The sequence below is a fragment of the Neoarius graeffei genome, chromosome 19 (genome assembly GCF_027579695.1).
Source record: "Neoarius graeffei isolate fNeoGra1 chromosome 19, fNeoGra1.pri, whole genome shotgun sequence".
NCBI classification, from domain to species: domain Eukaryota; kingdom Metazoa; phylum Chordata; class Actinopteri; order Siluriformes; family Ariidae; genus Neoarius; species Neoarius graeffei.
The window spans coordinates 38,907,517-38,932,231 of record NC_083587.1 but is presented as its reverse complement, the minus strand read 5'-3'; the positions used below and the strand labels follow the sequence as shown (position 1 = coordinate 38,932,231).

Sequence of the window (24,715 nt, the reverse complement as noted above, 5' to 3'; positions counted from 1 at the left end):
CAACTTTATGAAGCCAGGGGAAAACACCAAAAATATCGATAAAGGCATCAAGAATAAATGGCGCTGGGCTTGGGTAGAGGAGGTGGGTAGAGATGAAAAGCCCTTTGGAAGCTGGTGTCAAAAGCTCCCGCAACCAGGAACATGCTTCTGCACTTTGTGGGCAAGGAAAATATTATATGGAACGAGTGGGGAAAAAAGTGCTGTCACGGCACGAATTAGACCCTAGTCATCAAGCAGCTATCCGAGCAATCCAACACACCTCACGTTTGCCGGGGGCAACAGCCACAGCAGATATCCGACCCTCAATGACGGATCGCGTGGCTGATTTAAAAATTCGCTTGTGCTCCTTCATTGCGGAGTTTGACCTGTCGTTTACTATTGCTCATCCACTCATCACTTTGTGTCAGAAATTAGCGGAGGATAAACCCACCCTCACGCATCTGTCCGTCTCAAGGCAGCATGCAAGCTGTCTTATTACACATGGCATCTCGCCAGAGTTTAAGAAAAATCTGTCCGACAAGCTAAAGAATGCCCTGTTTTCACTCAATATCGATGAGGCCATGGACAAAAGGATGGATAAAATTCTTAATATTCAGGGCCTTTTTTGAGGACCAGAAAAAGAAATGGCCACCCAAACCCTCCTCTGTGCCAGTCTCCATCTCATCTGCACAAGCCATCACCTCCTCTGGTCAACAGGCCAGAACACCAGCCAAACCCTCATCTTCTCCAGCCACCACCTCCACCAGCTCTGGACAAGCCAGATGCCCTCCATTTGCCACAGCCTCCTCTTCACCAGACAGACAACATCCTCTTTTTGCACCAGCTTCCCCAACCTCAGCACCAGCTACAACCTCCTCTGAATCAGCCACCACATCCTCAGCATCAGCTACCGCTTCCTCTGCACCAACATGTTTTTTTCCCACTCTTTTATGGCCAATCCAAAGGATCATCTATACAGTCACCAAACATGTTAAAAAGGAAGGGTTTTGCTAACCCAAAATCCTGTTCAAAAAGGAAGAAATGGGGGGGGGGGGGGAGTTTTCTGTAGGAAACTGTATTTGCTTATTCTTTATTTATTTCTCATTGTTTTTCAGTTCTTGAAGCACTTTAAATTATTGTCATTGTTAATGGAACTGAATGGTAATTTTTCTGAAGTAAGCTATATTTTTTAGTTTTCTATTAAATAGTTTTCTCTTAATAGCAAATTGTTTTGAATAAACAACTTTAGGGTTGTAGTATTATATATGGTTTTGTTGCACTGTAACTGTTTCAAAAAGTATTTAAAATAAATGGTGCATATTTTGCTATTATATTTTTTAAAGAAATGAATGTGTCCTTATTCATGTCATTTAGTCAATGGTTAGGCTACTAATCAATTCCTAGTTTACTTTGGAGTATTGTAATTGCCACCTGCTGAGCTTTCTTGGTATGGCTGTAGTATCTGTAGTCTCATATGCTATACAAGCAATAAGTAGGCAGGTATGTGACTAGTTAAAAGCAGGGATGGATTACTGAACAGGCCTGACAGTCCCAAGAGCTCTGGTGCTCTGCACAAAGATGCTACTGTAATATAGGCTTATATTGGGTTTGTTCATCTCATGTCTGAATGTTGTCCATTTATTTTGACAAAATTCACCACAATCTATCATTTAAGGGACTAATTAAAAAAAAATTTCTCCCAGGGGAACATACCCCTGAACCCCACTTGACAATAATGATGATCAGGGTTATACACAGACATATATCTGGGCCCAGGGGCCAACAAGTTATGTGTTAAGTGTGTCGCATACATAGCACCCCCACCCTGCTCACCTCCCGGGCAGGGAAGAAAGTTCAGGCTCAGGAATTTTTTCCACTATCACCCCTGTGTGTGGACCATGGCAACTTCCAGCATCTGTAAGTTAACCTTTATTTTCTTCAAACGTAAAAAGCACTGTAGTTTGTGCTTCAGGGGGGATTTTATCTTGTTTTTAAGGTGTCATACGGCTTTAGTTAGCATCATTTTGCAACGCCAGTAACACACACACACACACACACACACACACACACACACACCCCTTGTAGTGGTTTAGCATTGTTTAAACATGATTGCATGTACGTTTTGCAGTAAAACACTAGAATCATTGAGGGGCTGTGTGTTGCATTGCAGAGTGCACAGAAACAAGCCTAGTTGTTTATTCAAATACCTCGGCACAGAATGCAAGCGGACATTTTGTACATATGCAGCGTTTAAAACTCTTTTTTACCGAGTTCACAATGTGACTTCACATCCTGAATCTGCCAAAGCCGTTGTTGCAAAATTGAAGTGCGCCATTTCGTTGTGTGGGCGCCAAAGTCAAACCGTGAAAGAACCCGTTGCTCATTTAGGAGGGGCGGCCCGTAGCATGTCCAGTAAAGGACTGCAAAAAAGTTTTTACCGTCAAATCATCGTTCACAGCTCATATGTCCCGTAAACATAGAGATTTTTCTGTGCATAACATTGATGTTTTGTATAAGGAAAGTACATGTCAGATCTCTAGTCAGTCAGAAAACGACGGGCCTTATGAGAGCCCAAATGATGCTCTGACAAATGAAAGTCACGAATTGTCTCCAAATTTCACTGAAGATTTCCTCAGAAATTTGTGTCTTTTCTACCTAAAACTTCAAGGACAGCTGCTTCTTCCAGCTTCCTCGATACAGACCAGGGCTTTACACTAACTTTTTTGCTCACCGGCCACTGTGGCTAGTGGTTTTCCCGAGTCACTAGCCATTCAGCCTTTTCACTAGCCACAATTTTGTTGCCAGGAAATCGCAGTTTTTTCTTCACCATGATACGTTAAAGTTCGGAAGATCTAGATTTAATTATGAATGGCAGCATATAATGTATTTCTACAGTAGCACTCAAGTATTCAGTGCTGTTAAGGTAGCTCCCTATATGAAAACATGCAACCAATTCAGACAAAAATATAAACAGAGTATTCTGTTTATTGAACTCAAATTCAAGCCCCTTACAATATGAAATATCGTATAATATGAAAAATAACATTCAGTGCAACTGAACTGATTCTAATATTAAAAGTCCAATTCAAAACATTTATCATTGAAAAACATTTGATGTTTTGATATGCAAGTATTATGTGTATTATCAAGTATTATTATGTATATTATGTATTATCTATTAATAGTGTGTGTGTGTGTGTGAACATGTGCAGAGAGAGACATTAAATGTCCTCATTACATTCATCATCAGATGAGTCTGAATGGTCCATGAAAAATGGTCTTCATGACCTGAGGCTTCCAGCAGGCCATAAGTTGATAGCTGGGGCGGGATCAACTTATTTCCAATCGCATGAACGTTTCTAAACAGCAGCTCCATCCTCTCCAGCTCAGCCAACTTCATGACAGCCAGGGACTGAAAGCAATGCTGTCCTGTAGTGAACCAGCCGTCTTCGCCTGTTTTGATGTTATAGTACCGATGTGTGCATTTGACTTTTCAGTGTGCCTTTATAGTTTCGAGTTTAAAATTACTGGTGCCTGTCTTTGCCAGACTTTCTACAGTCTTCGCAGTACATGGTATTTTCGGTTTTGCTATGAACTAGCCAATCTCGCCTGAACTTCCATTTGTCATTGAACTGTCCTATCTTCCTATTAGCGTCTTGTTCATCTCCATGGCCGTAGCCAGCTATGAGACCCCCGCGGTCTGGACCTCGGTCATTTTTAAGAGCTGAAAATACGTTTGTATGCTAAATATTCAACTGGATAAAAAAAATAAAGAACATTAAAACATCCCCTCCTTGAACTGCCACCTTATTGTGGTGGAGGGGTTTGTGTGCTTGAATGATCCTAGGAGCTATGTTGTCGGGGGCATTATGCCCCTGTCAGGGTTTCCCAAGGCAGACAGGTCCTAGGTGACAGGCCAGACTAAGAGCAGTTCACCAAAACCCCTATGGAGAGAAATCCGAGGACCGTGACGTCGCCCGGGATGACGCAGCCGGGGCCCCACCCTGGAGCCAGGCCCGGGGTTGGGGCTCGTATGCGAGCGCTTGGTGGCCGGGCCTTTGCCCATGGGGCCCGGCCGGGCTCAGCCCGAAGAGGTGACGTGGGCCCGACCTCCTGTGGGTTCACCACCCACAGAGGTAGCAGTAGGGGACTGGTGCAATGTGGATTGGGTGGCAGTCGAAGGCAGGGGCCTCGACGACCTGATCCCCGGACACAGCGGCTGGCTGTTGGGACATGGAATGTCACTTCGCTGGGGGGGAAAGAGCCTGAGCTTGTGCGGGAGGTTGAGAGGTACCGGCTAGAGATAGTCGGGCTCACCTCCACGCACAGCTTGGGCTCTGGAACCCAGCTCCTCGAGAGGGGCTGGACTCTCCACTTCTCTGGAGTTGCCGGTGGTGAGCGGCGGCGGGCTGGTGTGGGCTTGCTTATAGCTCCCCAGCTCAGCCGCCATGTGTTGGAGTTTACCCCAGTGAACGAGAGGGTCGCCTCGCTGCGCCTTCGGATTGGGGAGAGGGCTCTTGCTGTTGTTTGTGCCTATGGCCCAAATAGCAGTATAGAGTATCCGGCCTTCTTGGAGTCCCTGGGAGAGGTACTGAGGAGTGCTCAGACTGGGGACTCCATTGTGTTACTGGGGGACTTCAATGCTCACGTGGGAGATGACAGTGACACCTGGAGGGGCGTGGTTGGGAGGAACGGCCTCCCCGATCTGAACCCGAGTGGTGTTTTGTTATTGGACTTCTGTGCTAGTCACGGTTTGTCCATAACGAACACCATGTTCGAGCATAGGGGTGTCCATAAGTGCACGTGGCACCAGGACACCTTAGGTCGGAGGTCAATGATAGACTTTGTAGTCGTTTCATCTGATCTCCGGCCCTATGTCTTGGACACTCGGGTGAAGAGAGGGGCTGAGCTGTCAACTGATCACCACCTGGTGGTGAGTTGGATCCGCTGGCGGAGGAGGAAGCTGGACAGACCTGGCAGGCCCAAACGTATGGTGAGGGTCTGCTGGGAACGTCTGGCCGAGCACTCTGTCGGGGAGGTCTTTAACTCCCACCTCCGGGAGAGCTTTTCCCAGCTTCCGAGGGAGGCGGGGGACATTGAGTCTGAGTGGACCATGTTCTCTACCTCCATTGTGGATGCAGCTGTTCGGAGCTGTGGCCGCAAGGTCTCCGGTGCCTGTCGTGGCGGCAATCCCCGAACCTGGTGGTGGACACCAGAAGTAAGGGATGCCATCAAGCTGAAGAAGGAGTCCTATCGGGCCATGTTAACCTCCAGGACTCCCGAGGCAGCTGACGGGTATCGGCAGGCCAGGCGTGCTGCAGCTCGGGCAGTTGCGGAAGCAAAAACTCGGAACTGGGAGGAGTTCGGGGAGGCCATGGAGAAGGACTATCGGTCGGCCTCGAAGAAATTCTGGCAAACCGTCCGGCGCCTCAGGAGGGGGAAGCAGTACTCTGCCAACACTGTTTACAGTGCGGGTGGGGAGCTGTTGACCTTGACTGGGGACATTGTCGGGCGGTGGAAGGAATACTTTGAGGATCTCCTCAATCCCACCGTCATGTCTTCCACTGAGGAGACTGAGGCTGATGACTCAGAGGTGGACTCGTCCATTACCCAAGCCGAAGTCACTGAGGTGGTTTGCAAGCTCCTCGGTGGCAAGGCACCGGGGGTGGATGAGATCCGCCCTGAGTATCTCAAGTCTCTGGATGTTGTGGGGCTGTCTTGGTTGACACGCCTCTGCAACATCGCGTGGCGGTCAGGGACAGTGCCTCTGGAGTGGCAGACTGGGGTGGTGGTCCCTCTTTTTAAGAAAGGGGACCGGAGAGTGTGCCCCAATTATAGGGGAATCACACTTCTCAGCCTCCCAGGGAAGGTTTACTCCAGGGTACTGGAGAGGAGAATTCGACCAATAGTCGAACCTCGGATCCAGGAGGAACAATGCGGTTTTCGTCCTGGTCGCGGAACACTGGACCAGCTCTATACCCTTCATAGGGTGCTCGAGGGTTCATGGGAGTTTGCCCAACCAGTCCACATGTGCTTTGTGGATCTGGAGAAGGCATTCGACCGTGTCCCCCGTAGTATTCTGTGGGGGGTGCTTCGGGAGTATGGGGTTCGGGGCTCTTTGCTAAGGGCTGTCCGGTCCCTGTACGAACGGAGCAGGAGTCTGGTTCGCATTGCCGGCAGTAAGTCAGACCTGTTCCCAGTGCATGTTGGACTCCGGCAGGGCTGCCCTTTGTCACCGGTTCTGTTCATAATTTTTATGGACAGAATTTCTAGGCGCAGCCAGGGGCCAGAAGGAATCCTGTTTGGGAACCACAGGATTTCATCTCTGCTTTTTGCGGATGATGTTGTCCTGTTGGCTTCTTCAAACCAGGACCTTCAGCATGCACTGGGGCGGTTTGCAGTCGAGTGTGAAGCGGCTGGGATGAGAATCAGCACCTCCAAGTCCGAGGCCATGGTTCTCGACCGGAAAAGGGTGGCTTGCCCTCTCCAGGTTGGTGGAGAAGTTCTGCCTCAAGTGGAGGAGTTTAAGTATCTCGGGATCTTGTTCACGAGTGAGGGAAGGATGGAGCGTGAGATCGACAGGCGGATCGGTGCAGCCTCCGCAGTGATGCGGTCGCTTTACCGGTCCGTTGTGGTGAAGAAGGAGCTGAGCCAAAAGGCGAAGCTCTCAATTTACCGGTCGATCTACGTTCCGACTCTCACCTATGGTCATGAGCTTTGGGTAATGACCGAAAGGACAAGATCGCGGATACAAGCGGCCGAAATGAGTTTCCTTCGCAGGGTGGCTGGGCGCTCCCTTAGAGATAGGGTGAGAAGCACAGTCACTCGGGAGGAGCTCGGAGTAGAGCCGCTGCTGCTCCACATCGAGAGGAATCAGCTGAGGTGGCTCGGGCATCTTTTTCGGATGCCTCCTGGACGCCTCCCTGGGGAGGTGTTCCAGGCATGTCCCCCCGGGAGGAGGCCCCGGGGAAGACCCAGGACACGCTGGAGGGACTATGTCTCTCGGCTGGCCTGGGAACGCCTCGGTGTTCTTCCCGAGGAGCTGGCCGAGGTGTCTGGGGAAAGGGAAGTTTGGGCTTCCCTGCTTAGACTGCTGCCTCCGCGACCCGGTCCCGGATAAAGCGGAAGAAGACGAGACGAGACGAGACGAGAACATTAAAACATCTCCGTAAAAAGTGCATTGTTAATTATGTTAAACGTTGATTCTGTGTCTGTTTCGTGCGCGCGGCTCTGAGACCAAGAACACAAAAGCGAATGAGTGCGCGACTCGGGGGAGGAACGCAGTGCAGGAGACGCGGGGTTTCCATGGTAACCATCAGCGCACTTTCATCAAGCTGTTCGATTTACATTTTCGAAGCAGCGCAGTTATAGCCTGCCTTGTTTGTGATTTTAAAAATAAATCATTCGATAAGCCAAAGCAATAGAGTGGAAAGTTTCAACTTATGTTTGCCTTGGATAACTTTGCCTAAAACATGGTGGTGTATACTGATTGTGTGTGTGTGTGTGTGTGTGTGTGTGTAGGTGTAACGGATGCCAGATTGTTAATGTATCTTAGTTACGTAGGCCAGGGGTTCCCAAACTTTTCCATGCCAAGGCCCCCCAAACAGCATTAGCTTCTGGCCGGGGACCCCCTTTGCAAACCCACAGACAATGCTACAAAATATGTAAAGAAACATCAACTTTTAGAATGTTTTCTCTTACTTTTATTCAATATTCAATAATTGTTACATTTGTTTAGCATAAGAATATTATTAACTAGGGCGGCACGGTGGTGTAGTGGTTAGCGCTGTTGCCTCACAGCAAGAAGGTCCTGGGTTCGAGCCCCGGGGCCGGCGAGGGCCTTTCTGTGTGGAGTTTGCATGTTCTCCCCGTGTCCGCGTGGGTTTCCTCCGGGTGCTCCGGTTTCCCCCACAGTCCAAAGACATGCAGGTTAGGTTGACTGGTGACTCTAAATTGACCGTAGGTGTGAATGTGAGTGTGAATGGTTGTCTGTGTCTGTCAGCCCTGTGATGACCTGACGACTTGTCCAGGGTGTACCCCGCCTTTCGCCCGTAGTCAGCTGGGATAGGCTCCAGCTTGCCTGCGACCCTGTAGAAGGATAAAGCGGCTAGAGATAATGAGATGAGATGAGATATTATTAACTAACAGGTTTTCAACACAAATATTTTTGCACTGAACAATAAACTTTTCAACAAACTGTTGATAAGAACTGCACAAAAGAAATCAAACCACTCTCAATTGTGTGCATGTGTCATTTATCTGTCCCATAGAGAAAGGGGGCTTGGGGTGCCACATGTTGAGTGGACTTATACTGCAACAAGGCTGGCACACCTTCTTAGCATGTTAAACAACGACGATGCTGTAGTCAGAGAGCTAGCAAGAGCTTCTCTCCTGCTGGACCTCAGGAAAAGAAAAGTTCCCCTAGCCACAGCCAATGAAGACAGCTTCCTGAGATTTAGGAAAAAAGCAATGGGAAACTAGACACACTGGCCACGGGCTTTGGGGTCCGTTCTGACTGGCCAGAGCTGAATGACCTGTGCAACAGAATGGAGGTCAAGCTGAAATGGACAAGGGAAAATATACTGTCCCAAGCAGGGTCATTTGACACAGTAGTCATAGACCCGTCCATATCTGTGGAAGCCACCATCTGTTACAATGGATTACAACACGCATTACAGAATTTAACAGCAAGGAGAACCCTCCTCAACAGCAAGCAGCTATTAATAAAACAGCACTGGACAGGATTGAGAATGCAGGGAAAGTTGGCAGTCCTTGACTTTGCCGACCACACTGTCTCTCACTCCATTTACAGGAACGCTGCTGTGGGGGAGGACATTCTCTGTTTTATTATTAAGGCTAGACTGCAGGTGTTGCCAACAAAATACAACCTGGCATTGTGGTATCCTGAACATCATCAGCCACACTGCCTGATGTATGCTGACCATGACGTGCAGTTGGAGTCAGTCGCACATGTTGCAAATGGTTGCAGCATGTATAAACCACTCTATACTGCACGTCATGATTGCATTGTGGACCTCATCGGCAGTGCTATTGAGCCACTCTTCCCAAGTATGCACAAACATTCACGCTTGATGGCGGAGTGGTTCGGCAGCACTGAGGATGTGTTTGGTAATATCCCCAACACCCCTGACATTGTACTTCAGGACATGGATAGAAAGCAGGCAGTAGTAGTTGAAGTAGGATGTGTTTTTGATACATATATGGACATGGCCTTTTATGATAAAATGGCCAAATATCAGTCCCTACTTGCAGCTATTACCAGCCTTGGCTATTCCTGTACACTCATCGTCCTGATATTTGGTAGTCTGGAGCACGTACATAAATTAACAGTGAGTGGGTTAAGACTGGCAGGGCTTTCCAGAGTAAAATCTAAACAATTGGCGAAGTTCTGCTCGATGTCAGCTGTAATAGACAGCCTTGCAGTGTGGCATAGGCGATGCTTTTTATACCCTTGATGTAAACCTTGATAATATTTGAATCTTGCATATGTTAATTTTTAATAGTGGGTTCAAATAAAAGTATTCAAATGTGTGTGTGTGTGTCTGGGAGTGACAGACGGTTTGCACTAGTGGGAGGGATGGGCTTGGTGGCTCCTACATAGTTTGTCAACCCTGGGCTTAATCTCCGTCAGTGCCATACGCATGTCATTGTCCACATGTAGACGTGCTCTATGTTTGGTTTTGAGTACCTTTAAAGTTGAAAAGCCAGACTCACACAAGTAGGTTGTTGCAAAAGGGAGAAGGCATTTCAATGCCCTGTCAGCCAAGCTGGGATAGTCCTTTCTTACATGTAGCCAATAGTTAGACAGGGGAAGAGCCTCAAAGTCCATTTTTAAATCCCCTGAGTTTTTTCATCTTAATCAGCTCCTCCTGTGACTTTAAGTCCAGACTAGAACCGACACCGGGGGCAAAGGGGTTCCTAACCCAGTTTAAATGTGTGTTTTCGAGGTCAGGGAAATAGTCTTTGAAATATCCTTGGAGGTGCTCCAGGTGGGACTGGATCAATGGAGAGACAGAGCCCAAATCATCACATGACAGCAGCTCCTGGTGAAGTAGTGGGAACATTTCTGTAACTCCCTCCTGGAGCTTGTTTGACCACAGCATGATCTTTTTGGAAAAAGCACGCACTTTGTCTTGCACCTGGAGTATGTACATGTCACGTCCTTGCATGCTTTGATTCAGTACATTTAGATGCTGGAAAATGTCTGACATGTATGCAAGTTTGCGGATCCAGGTTGCATCGGTGAACCGATCTGCCAGCTGATGCTTTTCAGATGAGAGGAACTCTGCAACCTCCCTCCGCAGCTCATAGACACGGTTCAAAACTGCGCCCTGTGACAGCCAGCGCACGTTCGAGTGAAGCAGCAGCCCCTCAAAACGAGCACCCATCTCATTACAGAGCAGGGTAAACAGTCTGTGTTTCATGGGACGGGCTTTAATAAAATTCACTACTTGTATAACCTCCTGTAGTACCTGATTCAACTCATTATCCATCCTTTTTGCGACCAGTGCCTCGCGATGGAGCATGCAGTGTGTGGCCACTACGGTACATGTGGGGCCATCTGCTTAATGAGCGAGGTCACTCCACTGATCTTCCAGGTCATTGCCGCGGCTCCGTCCGAACACACCCCCACACAACGGGTCCAGTCCAATCCGTTAGACTCGATGTAATTGTCCAAAACTTGAAAAATGTCTTTCCCAGTAGTTCTTCTTTCAAATGCTTTACAAAATAGTATTTCCTCCACAAATCTTTCCTGTGAAATAAATCTGATGTACACAAGCAGTTGGGCCTCATTGGATAAATCTGTGCTCTCATCCAGCTGAAGTGTGAAGTATTCGCTGGCTCTCACCTGCTCCAACAGCTGAGCAGATACGTCTTGAGCCATGTCACCAATCCATCGGCTTACGGTGTTATCAGAGAGTGGGACAGCATCGATTTTTATTTATTTATTTATTTATTTATTTATTTTTTGGCAGCATCCTCACCAAGCAATTCTCGGACAGTGTCTTTGGTGGCTGGTAAAATCAAATCTTCTCCAATTGAGTGAGTTTTTTTTAGCACGAGCAATGTGGTACGAGGCTAAAAATTATGCCTTCAGGGCCCACTCGGGGACAGTAGCTTTCTGGGTGAATGCAGCAGATTGCCTGACCAAATGATCATCTTTGCGTCTGAAGAAATCTACTGTTTTTTTTCGGCATCTGTCGGATGTTTTTGTACCAAGTGACACTGAAGTTTCGAAGGTTTTAAGCACTTGTTTGACAGGGTCTCCAGACAGAGGATGCATTTCGGGCAATCATGGCCATTTTTCTGTATGGCTGTAAAGCCATACTTAATGTATGCTGCCTCATATTTTCGGATTTTAGTTGGCCAGGACTTTAGTTTTTTCGCAGCAGTGTCCTCCACAGCAGGGCTGTTGGTTTGTTCCTTCGGTCTCTTCTTCAAAAACCTGTCCATTTTGCGCTAGCAATACGCTAGTTTGAGGAGCAAAGCAGCTTGATAAATGGCGCAAACCGCAACGCCACAGGCAATCGGAGAGATGAGCATGGCAAACAACGTTTCGATATGATGTATTATTATTAATTATATTTTATAATAATGATTAAAAAACTAATTACAATATATTTAATAATTATTTTAAAAATATTTTTTTTTCGCAATTTTTTTGTTATCGTCCCTCCAACTTTCTGAGGCTCCCCTAGCGCCCCCTGGCGGCCCCCCAGGGGGCCGCTGCCCCCACTTTGAAAACCACTGACATAGGCTACATGGTTAGGGTATCTTTTGTCCTCATTGCTTGGGCCAGATCAAACCATTAAACAAGCTTAAATTATTCTTACTCTTGCCACATACATGATTTTTTTTTTCAAAAGTGATGATATTCAGTTCAAACACCATTAAAAGTGATTTCAGGAATAGATCTCTTGTGTGGCGTGTAATTCACCCCCTCATTTAAATATGTCGAACATTTTTCGGCGTGCGCTTTGCGCATAATGGACCTCGGTGATTTTAAAATGCTGCTCCGGCCCTGCTCATCTCTGCCCCTTTTTTCCTGAGCAGCAGGGTTTGAAACTCCAGCTATATGCCACCACATAGTGCGCTTGTCAGTCATCAGCTATGTTGTTGCTTCATTCATTAACTGCAGGTTACGGTATCATTGATTTTATCTGAGACGTTAACGAACGTTCTAAACAATTCTAACATGGTGTCAGAATGTTTATGCAGGTGCTCATGGGAGTTGTAGGCATGTAATATTACATTGCAATGCGTTTATTATATCAGATGCCTTCAGAGAAAACTACAATTAAAATATGTCATACCACAGAATAAACCACCCGCCAAAGTGGCTAGTGGGACTAAAGTTATTAGCCGCCAAAGCCGAATTTTACCCGCATTTGGCGGGTGGGGGGGTGCTAATGTAAAGCCCTGATACAGACCATTGTTGAAGAGATGCAAAACGTGCATGAGCTGGGAATGGATTACACCTTGAGTAAACTGAAGTCACTTTTAAAAGATGACGTGTCTAGCAGATGATGCTATTGCTAAAGCCTGTGATTTGTGTAAGAGATTCAGATTTATTTTCTGTTTGTCATCGGGGACCACTGAGAACAACATATTCAAGAACTCAGACTTTCAAAAAAAAAATGTTCAAATACACAGAACCAAAACAAATATCTTTAGGAAATGATGAAAACATGACTCAGAGATTTTCTTACTACATACCCATTAAACAGACACTAAGTTCACTTTTAGAATCAGAATTATGGAAGAATTCAGTGTTACAACAGTCCAATGAAACACACTTGGATGTTTTCTGTGATATAAGTGATGGACAAAACTTTAAGTACAACCAGTTCTTCATTGAAAATCCCAGGTGCCTGAAGCTTATTCTGTACCAAGATGCCTTTGAAATTGTTAACCCCCTTGGTTCAGCCAAGAAGAAACACAAAGTTGTTGCCGTTTATTTATCTGTGGCTAACTTACCTGCTCATGTGCGGTCAAGCACTGATCACATGTCTCTTGTTTCATTGTGTCCAGAGAATGATTTAAAACAGTTTGAAACTGCTAAGGTTTTCTCTGAACTTCTGATGCATTTAAGAGATTTAGAGGAACATGGCATTATTGCAGGTGAAGAAACGATCAAAGGGGCGCTGTTCTGTATAGCTGGTGACAATTTAGGATCACACAGCATTGGTGGGTTCACTGAAAACTTTAGTACCTCTCAGTACTTTTGTAGATACTGTGAAATCACTAGAAAAGACTTTCAAAGTGATCCAAATGCTTGTGGTCCACAGTGAACCCCTGAAGCTTACAACTCGGCTGTCCGTCATCTACAGACTGGAAGCAATCAAGATGTCAAAGGTGTCAAGGTAAACTCTGACTTCAACTCACTAAAGTCTTTTCATGTTTGCCAACCTGGCCTTCCACCTTGCTTAGGCCATGACTTATTTGAGGGTGTCTTATCCTATGATGTTGCACTGTACTTGAAATATTTTGTAAAAACAAAGAAATGGTTTACTTATTCCCTGTTGAACTGGCGAATCAAGCAATTCAAGTACAAAGGATCAGATGCTCTCACAAAGCCATGCTCTGTCAACTCTGAGGCAATCAGGCTTTCAGGTCAAGCTGTTCAAAACTGGAACTTGTTGAGATTGTTGCCTGTGATCATTGGTGACAAGATACAGAATCCACAAGATGATGTTTGGCAGACAACTCTCCAACTCAAAGACATTGTTGATTTGATTTGTGCACAAAAACATTTCTTTGCCACAGGTTGCCTATCTTGAAATAATAATCCAAGAATATTTGGAATCAAGAAAATCTTTATTTCCTGAAACTTCACTTAAACCAAAACATCATTTCTTGCGGCACTATCCAGCCCTAATTTTGAAATTTGGACCTTTGATTAGGTTGTGGACAATGCGTTTTGAAAGTAAACATGGCTACTTTAAAAGATGTGCAAGGCATTTAAAAAACTTCAAAAACATATGCCTAACACTATCAGAAAGACATCAGATGTTTCAGGCATACATCTCAGCTGGCCCGAGATGCAATCAGCTGCTGCTGGTCAAGGACAGTTGTATTTTTTTACTTCAGCCTCTACAGTGATGTAATAAAACATGCAGTAAAAGACCTGGGATTTTCAGAAAAAGACACAAGTGTTTCCACAGAGATACAATATAAGGGAACATTGTATAAAAAGGGGCGTTTCCTGATATCAAAATATGAGGAGTATATGGAGTTTGGAGAACTGGTTTTAATTCTGATTCAAAATGAAACTGCTGTGTATTTTGTTATGGATCTACAAACAGCTGTCTATCATTCTGAATACAATCTGTATTCAGTGACAAAACAGAGTTCAAGCACTTTGTGTCTTAACATAAATGACTTGGTCGACTTTTACCCTTTGACCTCTTATCAGGTAAATGGACAAGAAGTTATTCCTCTGAAACACAGTGTGTTTTCAAAATAGAAAATGTCTTTGTATACCATGATGGAAATCCCACTTAAAACAAATATGTGTGATATGTGGATGTAAACAAACAAAAAAAAAACAGGGAGAGAAAAGTTTGATTAAAAACTTAAGGATGTACATAAATAAAAAGTGTGAATCAGGCATGATATTATCTTTGACACTAAATATAAGTCTCTTTAATCTGTACATAGTTGACTGTGTGTTAAATTAGTTATCTTCTTTTCACACAAAAAAACTTGTCTAACTGATTTTATTCCAGAAATGGCTGAGCAAACATTTCTACGCAGTGCCATCAATGAGATGTTGCCTGACCTTCCAGAGGCTTCAAAAGACATTCTTGAGGAGACATTACAGTCGATTGGAGTGGAAACATATGATGACTTCCAGTTCATTGTTGAGGAAGACTTGCTGTCAGCATTAAGACCAGAAAAGCACTTGCTGCTTGGAAATTCAGATGTAAGTGAAATGTATTACTAGAAACACTCAGTGTCAAAAGCAACATTGAAATGATCAGTTGCAAACATTATGATATTCAGTTCTGATAACTTGTATGTGTTTGTTTTTTGTGTGCTTTTGAAGGCCAGACTCCTGAAACCAGCAGGTCCTCAAGTAATACTTCGCCAGATACTCCTGCGTCACTGCAGTCTTTGTCCCCGCTAAGTGTGTCATCAAACTCCTCCAGCAGCAACCAGACATCTGAAGCAGACTGGGTGGATACCTTTGAGATACCATGGGAAAAGTTCTCAGAGGAACTGATGCAGTCATTAGAGAGAGGAAAACGGCCAAGTCCAAAGATTAGGAGGGAGATGGTCAGGATTGTGGTGTCTGAAATGATGCGAAAAAGTTCTTGCTTAGGTAAAAGGAGTTCTACAGAAGTTGCAAAGAAGATGGTGGCAAAATATCCAAAATCTCTACAAGATGTAATTGGCCCTGGCTATCACTCACTAATCAAACAACTGCAATATCGAATTGAGAATGTGAAGTGATCTACAATTCCAAAAATAAGAAAGCAAAAGTGCTGCTTTGAAAACTCTGACACAGATGAAATTCCTCCAGAACAGAGAGCTGCAATTCAGGACACCTATGGGTGTATCAGCTGGGATGCAAAATGCCTGCCACTAGGAGAAACTGCAGAAAGTCAGCAGCAGAAGGAGGACAAGCTCAAGATGATGTGTTGGCAGAAGGAGGCAAATCCTGAGAAGATGAAATGATTAACGAGGGCAACTTTCTACACACAGCACAAAGATGTTAACCAGGGGAAAAGCATTCGAGATGTCTTGGAAGAGTGGCCACTTTTATTTCAAGACATTGGGATGGCTGTACACTATAAGGAACTCACTGGACTTGGACTGAAGGAAACCTTCATGCGGAACATGGATATGAAGGGGAAAAGACTGCTGAACTACATGAACACTGTGTGAACAAAAACAAAAGGGTTTTCCAGGCTCAAGCAAAGTTGAAGATGGTAAGGGGAGAGCTGGACGGTTACTCTGAAGATGTTAAAGAGACGGTGCTACTTCAATGAAAAGGAGGAAGCAATGTTCTTCTGTGTGGAGGACACATGCCTAGCTGAAGAAGTACAGATGGATAATGTCTCCTTGACTCCCACCATCATCGTGTGTGGTGAGTTTAAAAAATTTTCAGTTTCTTTCTCCTGTTGTCTTGTCCCCTTTCTTTACCTTTTTTCCATCTTGCATGTTTTTTCTAGCGATTTCCTGGTTCTTATATTTTCCTCTGTACTTGTATTTGTGTTCTTTGATTTTCTCTATATTGTTTTTCTCTTTTTTTTATTGGCTTATCCTCTTACTATGTCATGTTTTTTCTTTGTACTTTTTCTTTAATTTGTTATCTTTCATATAAATGTCATTGTTTTGTTGTATCAGGAGTCTAAATGTATTCTTCTTTCTCTTTAGGGCAATTCTGCTTCCATGCTAGACGGTTCATGCTGAGTGTGGATCAACAGATTGGACACAACAAGATCTCCTGCTTCATTTCTGCCCTTTGCATGATGTTTGGGAGCTATTATTGCTTCAACATTCATTACCCATCGGGTCTTGCGTCCACACTGGAGTTTCTGCAGAGGTATGAGATTTACCAAAAAAACCCAAAACAATTATTGTAGAAGAAAAGGATGTATTTACTTTTACAGATGTAACCGGCAGAATGGAGTAGCTGTAAGTGGGAGACTTTTACTTTGACGCTCATAGAGAGCCTTTGAAATCTCACGTTGGGTCCCAAAGTATCGTTTGGTCTCATTAGCGGTTTGCAGTACATGAATTGTAGCATTCGCCAGGGCACCATCGTCAAGTTGGCTGGTGAGGTCTAGAAGTCTGCAGTTACACTACGAGTGAAACTTTTGAAGCTTTGAAATATCACTCCAACAGTGAGGCGAAATTACTAGCCTTCAACGTGCATGGTTGTTGGTGAGTAGGCTATGTAATTTGATTAAGGGTTTTGTAAGATCTGAGTTGGTGAATGCGGGACTGATGACCGTAATTGTTTAGGTATAGCTGGTATCCGAGAGAAGCCAATAAGACGTATGCGGTGTGCCCTCGGTGGTTTGTGTGGTCAGGTATGCACACGCACACCACACACACACACCTTCACGCACATTGATGCTGTGTCAGTACGACATTGTTTGTGTTAGGCAGTAAACCTTGCCAAAATTGAACTGCGTTGTAGATGCAAGCCGTACCAGCGGGGAAGTTGGGCCGGGAGCTGGAGTAAGCTAATTGGCACGACGCCACCATAGCGCAGGTAGGCCACGAGCCTTAAGAAAAAAACTTAACATTTAGCACATTCAGGACACATTCTTTTGTATTCATTGTATCAATGTGTGTTTTAGGACGGTGTACAGTGGTGGCAGAACGTTAATAGTCACTGTTTTGCTTTTATTTGTTTTATGTTTTTATTATTTTGTTGTTTTCTTGGATCGTGCCGGTTTCCTTGGTTAGGAATTTTACTGAGTGCCCATCTAGCCTTGGCATATGCAGCTGCTCTATACTACCCTTCTTTGTGATTTTCTTTATCCCTGTACTCTAAGCCAAGTTGCATGTGTTTTGTGTTGACCAACCAAATTATTGGTGTTGCTTTTATAATAAAAAGAGAATATTAAAGATTAAAATTTTATACTTTTAAACCTATTTTTTAATAAAGAAGTTGTACTTTCTCAGCACTGTTTGGGTTCCTGTGTGTCTTATTTCTAAACCGTTGTCTGCTAGTGAAGGGTCACACAGAGTTAAATGTGACTTGTCATTCTTTTACTTTTATAGCTTGAATCTAAAGTTTATTGCTTCGTGAAGCAAATGTTGATGTAGTTATCACCTTACAGATGATAGGAAGCTGCTCCCCAAATTCAGATTTGTCTTGGCAAAATACAGTAACGATCATTGAATAGTCTTATAGAATATGACATAAATAGACATTTTACCTGTTTTTTTTTTTGTTTCTTTCTTTAATCAAGATGTAGCAAAAATGTTTCTGTGACTTACCATCTTGACTTCTATCATCTGAATAAAGTAGGGGCATATAGGGCAGAGAATTTTTCCAATAGCTCGAACATAACATTGGTCTCCTTGGTTCAGCAAACGCCTTGTACAGCTATTGGGCACATGCATGCATATATGCATAAATACTGTAGGCACTGCACACTAATTATTAATTTAGTCTTAAGAAATTGACTGTCGTCGAAACCCACACCTTATTTAGAGGGTGACAGTAAAAATGTTAAATTCAGAGATTGATTGGAATATTATGACAGAAGAAAAAAAAAGATATTTTGTTTAATCACATCTGATAAATCAAGGCAGTGTTTAATAATACTGGAGCTGAATGTTTTTGTAAATGTACACCCAAAATAGAAGTTGATTGTAGTGTGATTTAAAAATTGCCAAAAAATGTCTAAATAGGTTTGAAAGTTGTTTCTCATCTTACTGTTTCTGATAAAGTCAAAATGGTTGAAAAAAAATTTACATCTGTTTAGCAGGTGTATTTGCTTCATGTTTTATGTTCAGAAATGACAAATGAACACCACATTGAAAAGTTTTTCAAAGGCATGCAAGTGTAAGTTTTTTTTTATTATTATAGATACTCTTTATATGTGGCTTCCTTGTGTTTTAAAGTTGCATTTAAGTGGTAAATGTTTGTGGAAATTTAATGTTTATAGATATTATTTGAAAATATAATTATTACTAAAAAGAAAAACATTTAAAGCAAATTAAAATTCAGTTTTACAGAAAATATTAATAAATTTATACTGGCATTTTAACAGTTTTAATCTGTTATTCAAAAGTATTTCTTCAGTAAGACTAAATGAAATTTCATGGACAACAAACAAACTATTTGTAAATCTTACTGGAAGAAAGTGTAAAATAACAGCAGTATTAGGATAATTCATCAGAAAAAGTTTGTTAAATTTACTTAGTAAAACTGTTTTATTACCAAAAAAACCCTTTTTAAATCACACTTAAAATTTGTACAAAATTATGGGACAATCTGTTTATTTTACAGTTTAACACTGTTGTAATTACTGTTTGGTCAGTAAAACTGTTTACATGTTCACTGTATTTTATACTGAATTATTCTGGCAACCACAGCTGCCAGGTTTTTTTTTGTAAAAACAACAGATTTTTTTTTACAGTGAAGTATATTGACCCTCTGTATATTAATATAGCACATCTGTATATTGCCCTTATGTATTAATGCCAATTATTTATTCCCACCTCTTTATAACTGCTCTTGACTGCACATACTGTTTATACTGTAGCCCAGGGCTTTTCAAAGTGTGGGGCGCACCTCCCCTAGGGGGCGCCAGAGTTCTTCAGGGGGGGCGCAACGTGAGGAAAAATAAACCAGAATAAGTTACTATTGCGGACATTTAGCGAACTTCAGCTAGCCTTTGCCAGATACAAAATGGATCGATTTTTAGTACCTAAAGCTACAGTGAGGTGAGGAGACAGAGTCTGGGCCAAGCAAAAAAAGAAGGAAGTATGACCACGATTATTTAAAGTTTGGATTTTCATGGACTGGATCTAAAGATGCTCCACTGCCACAGTGTGTTGTCTGCCAAGAGGTGCTAGTTAATGATGCTATGAGATGTTTAAAATGTGTAAAACAAGATGTTAAAAAAAAGCACAGATGTTTAAAATGTGTAAAAAAAGAGGTTTTAAAAAAGCACATGTTTAAAATGTGTACAAAAAAGATGTTTTAAAAAGCACAGATGTTTAAAATGTGTAAAAAAGAGGTTTTAAAAAAGCACAGATGTTTAAAATGTGTACAAAAGAGGTTTTAGAAAGCACAGATGTCTAAAATGTGTAAAAAAAAGTTTTAAAAAAGCACAGATGTTTAAAATGTGTACAAAAGAGGTTTTAAAAAAGCACTGATGTTTAAAATGTGTAAAACAAGATGTTTTAAAAAAAGCACAGATGTTTAAAATGTGTACAAAAGAGGTTTTTAAAAAGCACAGATGTTTAAAATGTGTAAAAAAAGAGGTTTAAAAAGCACAGATGTTTAAAATGTGTACAAAAGAGGTTTTAAAAAGCACAGATGTTTAAAATGTGTAAAACAAGATGTTTTAAAAAAAGCACAGATGTTTAAAATGTGTACAAAAGAGGTTTTTAAAAAGCACAGATGTTTAAAAGGTGTACAAAAGATGTTTTAAAAAGCACAGATGTTTAAAATGTGTACAAAAAGAGGTTTTAAAAAGCACAGATGTTTAAAATGTGTACAAAAGAGGTTTTAAAAAGCACAGATGTTTAAAATGTGTACAAAAGAGGTTTTAAAAAGCACAGATGTTTAAAATGTGTACAAAAGAGGTTTTAAAAAGCACAGATGTTTAAAATGTGTACAAAAGAGGTTTTAAAAAGCACAGATGTTTAAAATGTGTAAAACAAGATGTTTTTAAAAAAGCACAGATGTTTAAAATGTGTAAAAAAGAGGTTTTAAAAAAAGCACAATGTTTAAAATGTGTACAAAAGAGGTTTTAGAAAGCACAGATGTCTAAAATGTGTACAAAAGAGGTTTTAAAAAGCACAGATGTTTAAAATGTGTAAAAAAAAGAGATTTTAAAAAGCACGGGTATTTAAAATGTGTAAAAAAAGAGGTTTTAAAAAGCACAGATGTTTAAAATGTGTACAAAAGAGGTTTTAAAAAAGCACAGATGTTTAAAATGTGTACAAAAGAGGTTAACCCCCTATGGAGAAAAATCCAGGACCGTGACGTCGCCCGGTAGGACGCAGCCGGGCCCCACCCTGCACTGTAAACCCTGATAAGTTGAGTTTACTCAAACAGTGTTTGGAAACTGGTTGCCTTGAAATTTATAGTACATTAAACTTCAGATGTCTTGTAAATGTAAATTGCTTTACCATGCAGCATGAACTAACCATTTTAAGTTTTTTGTACTTAAAAGCCTGATAAGTTGTATTTACTCAAACAGTGTTGGGAAACTGGTTGCCTTGAAATTTATAGTACATTAAACTGAAATATGTTTATTTGATTGAACTTAATATTTAAACTTTCCTAGAATTCATCTTTAGTGATTATACTTTACATTTTAACTTAACAAGAATTCGATTTACCTGTTAAAGCAATAAAACAAATGACAGTGTATAAAGTTTTTCCATTGCATTTGTATTTTATTAACAAGAAGTGCACAATAAACATTGAAACATGAAACATGTTTTTTCTTTAACCAGATATGTGCTAACATTAATACGTAGCCCCTTAACATTCCCCGTACTGCCAGCGGGACGCTGTATACTTACATTATCCGAAAAGTTTTCAAAAAAAAAGTGTCTCATTCCAAATCCAGAGAGCTCTCCACAGTGACAAAAGCAACTTAGCCAACAGATGAAAATGACGTGAAATTGGTAAAATACCACCTGTAACTATCAAACTGTAAAACACGCGATTTCCACTGCTCTTAAAGTTAAAACAAACATTCCCACCGACAGTCAGGATCCAAAATACTAAGTTCAGAGAAGAAACGTTGGCTGAAGCTCACTCTGAATTTTACCAAACCTCACGTAACCGCTGCTGATCTGTGAAAGTTAAAATGGCGGCTTCACAACTCTGCGCAGATTAAAAAAGAGGCGTGGTCATGACTAAAACTTAGAATTTTAAGGCCATTCAACTTAAACTTATTAACACTTTTGACTATGTGTACAAATTAGTAGAATATACTTAATATTTTTTAGTAATGCAATCAAACTTTAATTTTTACGTACATTGTAATTAAAACATTTAATTAAATACAAAGTCCGGGCTTACAGTGTGGAGCCAGGCCTGTGGTTGGGGCTCGTATGCGAGCGCTTGGTGGCCGGGCCTTTGCCCATGGGGCCCGGCCGGGCTCAGCCCGAAGAGGTGACGTGGGCCCGACCTCCTGTGGGTTCACCACCCATAGAGGTAGCAGTAGGGGTTTGGTGCAGTGTGGATTGGGTGGCAGTCGAAGGCAGGGGCCTCGACGACCTGATCCCCAGACACAGCGGCTGGCTGTTGGGACATGGAATGTCACTTCGCTGGGGGGGAAAGAGCCTGAGCTTGTGCGGGAGGTTGAGAGGTACCGGCTAGAGATAGTTGGGCTCACCTCCACGCACAGCTTGGGCTCTGGAACCCAGCTCCTCAAGAGGGGCTGGACTTTCCACTTCTCTGGAGTTGCCCGTGGTGAGCGGCGGCGGGCTGGTGTGGGCTTGCTTATAGCTCCCCAGCTCAGCCGCCATGTGTTGGAGTTTACCCCAGTGAACGAGAGGGTCGCCTCTCTGCGCCTTCGGATTGGGGAGAGGGCTCTTGCTGTTGTTTGTGCCTACGGGCCAAATAGCAGTATAGAGTATCCGGCCTTCTTGGAGTCCCTGGGAGAGGTACTGAGGGGTGCTCAGACTGGGGACTCCATTGTGCTACTGGGGGACTTCAATGCTCACGTGGGCGACGACAGTGACACCTGGAGGGGCGTGGTTGGGAGGAACGGCCTCCCCGATCTGAACCCGAGTGGTGTTTTGTTATTGGACTTCTGTGCTAGTCACGGTTTGTCCATAACGAACACCATGTTCGAGCATAGGGGTGTCCATAAGTGCACGTGGCACCAGGACACCTTAGGTCGGAGGTCGATGATCGACTTTGTAGTCGTTTCATCTGATCTCCGGCCCTATGTCTTGGACACTCGGGTGAAGAGAGGGGCTGAGCTGTCAACTGATCACCACGTGGTGGTGAGTTGGATCCGCTGGCGGAGGAGGAAGCTGGACAGACCTGGCAGGCCCAAACGTATGGTGAGGGTCTGCTGGGAACGTCTGGCCGAGCACTCTGTTGGGGAGGTCTTTAACTCCCACCTCCGGGAGAGCTTTTCCCAGCTTCCGAGGGAGGCGGGGGACATTGAGTCTGAGTGGACCATGTTCTCTAACTCCATTGTGGACGCAGCTGTTCGGAGCTGTGGCCGCAAGGTCTCCGGTGCCTGTCGTGGCGGCAATCCCCGAACCCGGTGGTGGACACCGGAAGTAAGGGATGCCGTCAAGCTGAAGAAGGAGTCCTATCGGGCCATGTTGACCTCCGGGACTCCTGAGGCAGCCGACAGGTATCGGCAGGCCAGGCGTGCTGCAGCTCGGGCAGTTGCGGAGGCAAAAACTCGGAACTGGGAGGAGTTCGGGGAGGCCATGGAGAAGGACTATCGGTCGGCCTTGAAGAAATTCTGGCAAACCGTCCGGCGCCTCAGGAGGGGGAAGCAGTACTGTGCCAACACTGTTTACAGTGCGGGTGGGGAGCTGTTGACCTCGACTGGGGACATTGTCGGGTGGTGGAAGGAATACTTTGAGGATCTCCTCAATCCCACCATCATGTCTTCCACTGAGGAGACTGAGGCTGATGACTCCGAGGTGGACTCGTCCATTACCCAAGCCGAAGTCACTGAGGTGGTTTGCAAGCTCCTCGGTGGCAAGGCACCGGGGGTGGATGAGATCCGCCCTGAGTATCTCAAGTCTCTGGATGTTGTGGGGCTGTCTTGGTTGACACGCCTCTGCAACATCGTGTGGCGGTCGGGGACAGTGCCTCTGGAGTGGCAGACTGGGGTGGTGGTCCCTCTTTTTAAAAAAGGGGACCGGAGAGTGTGCTCCAATTATAGGGGAATCACACTTCTCAGCCTCCCAGGGAAAGTTTACTCCAGGGTACTGGAGAGGAGAATTCGACCAATAGTTGAACCTCGGATCCAGGAGGAACAATGCGGTTTTCGTCCTGGTCGCGGAACACTGGACCAGCTCTATACCCTTCATAGGGTGCTCGAGGGTTCATGGGAGTTTGCCCAACCAGTCCACATGTGCTTTGTGGATCTGGAGAAGGCATTCGACCGTGTCCCCCGTGGTATTCTGTGGGGGGTGCTTTGGGAGTATGGGGTTCGGGGCTCTTTGCTAAGGGCTGTCCGGTCCCTGTACGAATGGAGCAGGAGTCTGGTTCGCATTGCCGGCAGTAAGTCAGACCTGTTCCCAGTGCATGTTGGACTCCGGCAGGGGTGCCCTTTGTCACCGGTTCTGTTCATAATTTTTATGGACAGAATTTCTAGGCGCAGCCAGGGGCCAGAAGGAATCCTGTTTGGGAACCACAGGATTTCATCTCTGCTTTTTGCGGATGATGTTGTCCTGTTGGCTTCTTCAAACCAGGACCTTCAGCATGCACTTGGGTGGTTTGCAGTCGAGTGTGAAGCGGCTGGGATGAGAATCAGCACCTCCAAGTCCGAGGCCATGGTTCTCGACTGGAAAAGGGTGGCTTGCCCTCTCCAGGTTGGTGGTGAAGTCCTGCCTCAAGTGGAGGAGTTTAAGTATCTCGGGATCTTGTTCACGAGTGAGGGAAGGATGGAGCGTGAGATCGACAGGCGGATCGGTGCAGCCTCTGCAGTGATGCGGTCGCTTTACCGGTCCGTCGTGGTGAAGAAGGAGCTGAGCCAAAAGGCGAAGCTCTCAATTTACCGGTCGATCTACGTTCCGACTCTCACCTATGGTCATGAGCTTTGGGTAATGACAGAAAGAACAAGATCGCGGATACAAGCGGCTGAAATGAGTTTCCTTCGCAGGGTGGCTGGGTGCTCCCTTAGAGATAGGGTGAGAAGCACAGTCACTCGGGAGGAGCTCGGAGTAGAGCCGCTGCTCCTCCACATCGAGAGGAACCAGCTGAGGTGGCTCGGGCATCTTTTTCGGATGCCTCCTGGACGCCTCCCTGGGGAGGTGTTCCAGGCATGTCCCCCCGGGAGGAGGCCCCGGGGAAGACCTAGGA

At 44.2% G+C, this 24,715-nt stretch overlaps 1 long non-coding RNA gene across 15 annotated transcripts in view; it reads left to right on the top strand.

The window, feature by feature from the left end:
- Window positions 1-17,642, top strand: part of LOC132867255 (uncharacterized) — a 30,217-nt gene extending 12,575 nt beyond the window's left edge. For 8 of the 15 annotated variants that reach the window (XR_009650713.1, XR_009650719.1, XR_009650711.1 and 5 more), the window contains 4 exons: window positions 13,290-13,364; window positions 14,730-14,926; window positions 15,050-16,093; window positions 16,384-17,642. This is a non-coding gene — a long non-coding RNA (uncharacterized LOC132867255). Of the gene's footprint in view, window positions 1-13,122; window positions 13,189-13,289; window positions 13,365-14,729; window positions 14,927-15,049; window positions 16,094-16,383 lie in introns of all 15 variants that reach the window. The other 7 variants (XR_009650722.1, XR_009650725.1, XR_009650724.1 and 4 more) reach the window with 7 other exon arrangements.
- The last annotated feature ends 7,073 nt before the right edge of the window (window positions 17,643-24,715 follow it).